This window comes from Suricata suricatta, chromosome 10, assembly GCF_006229205.1.
Source record: "Suricata suricatta isolate VVHF042 chromosome 10, meerkat_22Aug2017_6uvM2_HiC, whole genome shotgun sequence".
NCBI lineage: Eukaryota > Metazoa > Chordata > Mammalia > Carnivora > Herpestidae > Suricata > Suricata suricatta.
This window is the reverse complement of record NC_043709.1, coordinates 10,909,429-10,912,317: the sequence shown is the minus strand read 5'-3', so window position 1 is coordinate 10,912,317 and position 2,889 is coordinate 10,909,429. Positions and strand designations below refer to the sequence as shown.

General features: G+C 50.1%; 1 protein-coding gene across 1 annotated transcript in view; it reads right to left on the bottom strand.

The window, feature by feature from the left end:
• MYH9 (myosin heavy chain 9) overlaps positions 1-310 on the bottom strand; it is an 89,325-nt gene extending 89,015 nt beyond the window's left edge. Inside the window, exon 1 of the mRNA XM_029954244.1 lies at positions 94-310. The gene's annotated coding sequence lies outside the window, so the exon portion shown is untranslated. The remainder of the gene's footprint in view (positions 1-93) is intronic.
• Positions 311-2,889: the final 2,579 nt, after the last annotated feature.

The following is a 2,889-nucleotide window of genomic DNA, read 5'->3' as shown; positions in this document are numbered from 1 at the left end:
AGAGCCACACGTCCGCCCGCTGGCCCCAGTCGCCGCGCGTCCCGTCGCCACCGCCTCCGCCCGGGGCGGGACCGGCCGGTGGGGCTCGCTCACCTGAACCTGGATCTGCGCCGGGGAACGGGCGCTGCTTCTCCCCAAAGGGCTTTCTCCAGCACTCGGGCGACGGCGGCGTGGGGGCGAGCGCGCGAGGCGGGAGATGCAGCAGGTCAGTCTCACTCAGCCTTCCGTACCCTACCCGGGAACCGCGGTGATCTGCGCGCCTCACCGCACCCAGCTCGGCTCCTCGCCGCCTTCCCGCCCCGCCCTAGCAGCTGCCGCCTATTCCAATCCGGCGCCGGCTTCGGGCGGAGCCTGGGGACAGACTCCGCCCCCCGAGCTGGCTCGCCCACTCAAGTTCGGTCTCGCTTATGATGGACAGACACCTTGACCCGTGGGAAGAGGGTGGGAGGAGCCTCTGGGACCAAAGGGGTGGGTATTCATCCTCCTCATCCGCCCCCACCTCCACCCGCTCCACCTTCCTCCCCGCTTCCTAGGCGGGAGCCCCGCCCCCTACTGCGGGCCCGACGAACAGCCAGGTTCCAGAGGGAGGATGGACACGGAGAGAGTCCAATCAGGAGCAGGAGGCTCGCAGATGGCTCGGCAAGGATTTTGGGGCATTGCCGCGGCCGGGCGAGGCAGGGCGGGAGCCGGCTGGGGAGGTCCCGGACTCTGACACCCCGCCCCTCGAGCTGTTTTCCCGGTCCCATGCCCTCCTACCCAAAGAACAGATATTAAGTACCATATATGGGAAAAGTGCTATTTTACATAATTATGATGGCCTGTGGGGGCGGGCGTAGACTCAGCTCGGGATTCGGCGCGGGCTCTCAGTTCGATTCCTGACCCTGTCTTTAGTGTCTTCTGGCCTCCAGATCTTCGTTCAGACGGGTTCTTAGGGTCCACTTCCAGGCCACTTTACCTTCACGCCATTAATTGGCCCATTCCCTTTCAGATTTTTGTTTCGAATGTTTTTCGTGTGTGTGCTTTCTCTCAGGTAGGCAAAGCGCCACTCTTTTTGGTCACTGCCCGCTACAGGAGGATAAAAACTTTTTTTATTACAGAAAAATGTTTTCGAGGCGCCTGGCTGGCTCAGTGGGTAGAGCATGGAGCATACAACTTATCTAGGGGTTCTGAGTTGGACAGAACTCTATGCCCCACGTTGGATTTAGAGCGCACTAAAACAATTTTGAAGTTAAAAAAATGTTTGTACTTATCTTTTAATTAATTGGGAATTTAGGTTGGTTGTGGAATGAGGGGAAAAACTAAAACAATTGTCGTAATAGCCCAGTTGTCCATACACCATTTTCTCCACTGATTTCAGGTACGCATTCATCACCTTTCTAACGTATATGCTCTGATCTGTTTCTGAGTTGTATCCAATGACCTTTCTGTGCCAGATCCAAAATCCTTTAATGATGGGAGCTTTATAATATATTTTATATCAAAGAGGGCAAATTTCTGATTACTCTTTCCTTTTGGAATGTTCATACTATCATGACTAAATTATAACTTAAGAAAAAAATTATCGTGTAAAAGCAAAAGAACACTGGGGGAAAAAATGATGCCACCCTAAGAATTACTACCAACAACATGCAAAGAGCTCTTATCAGTCATTAAGAAAAACCCCCAGGTACTCTGGGTGGCTGGGTCAGTCCAGCATCTGACTTTAGCTCAGGGCATGATTTCACACTCAGTGAGTTCAAGTCCCCAGTCGGGCTCTGTGCTGACAGCTCAGAGCCTGGAGCCTGCTTCAGATTCTATGTCTCCCTCACTCTATGCCCTTCCCCTGCCCACATCTGTCTGTCTGTCTCTCTTTCTCTCTCTCAAAAATAAACATTAAAGGGGCGCCTGGGTGGCTCAGTCGGTTAAGCCTCTGACTTCGGCTCAGGTCAGATCTCACATTCATGGGTTCGAGCCCCACATCAGGCTCTGTGCTGACAGCTAGCTCATTGCCTGGAGCCTGCTTCTGGTTCTGTGTCTCCTTCTCTCTCTCTGCCCCTCCCCCTCTCATGCTCTGTCTCTCTCTGTATCAAAAATAAATAAAACATTAAAAAATTAAAAAAAAAAGAAAGAAGAAACATAAATGACCAATAATTATGAAAAAAAAAAGAGTCATTAGAAGTGCAAACAGAACAACATGAGATGCATTTTTCACCTAACAAATTTAAAAAATAATAATAATAAATAAAAACGCCCGCTCTTAGCCAGGATTAGAGATATAGACAAGAGAGTAAACTGATCAGTTCTCTCTGAAAACTCACCATAAAAAAAATAATGGGAAAAGTGCACAGGGGCCTCTGGCTGGCTCAGTCAGTAGAGCATGAGACTCTTGATCTTGAGGTTATAAATTCAAGCCCCATGCTAGGTGTAGAGATTACTTAAAAATAAAATCTTAAAAAAATAAATAAATAAATAAATTTAAAAAATAAAATCTTAAAAAACCCCGGGGTTTGGGTGCGTGGGTGGCTCAGTGGGTTAAGTGTCCATCTCTGGATTTGGCTCAGCTCGTAATCTCACGGTTGGTGAGGTCACCCCAGTCAGGCTCTACGCTGACAGCATGGAGCTGGCTTGGGATTGTCACTCTCCCTCTCTGTCTGTCCCTCCCTGCTTGGACACCTGCAAGTGGGGGCTCTAACTAACTAAATAAATAAATAACCTTTTTTTTAACAAAGAAAGAGGGACTCCTGGGTGGCTCAGTCAGCTTAAGCAACCAACTTCAGCTCAGGTCATGATCTCACTGTTCCCAAGTTCAAGCTCCATGTCGAGCTCTGGGCTTGACAGCTCAGAGCCTGGAGTCTGCTTCAGATTCTGTGTCTCTCTTTCTCTCTGCCCCTCCCCCGCTCACACTGTGTG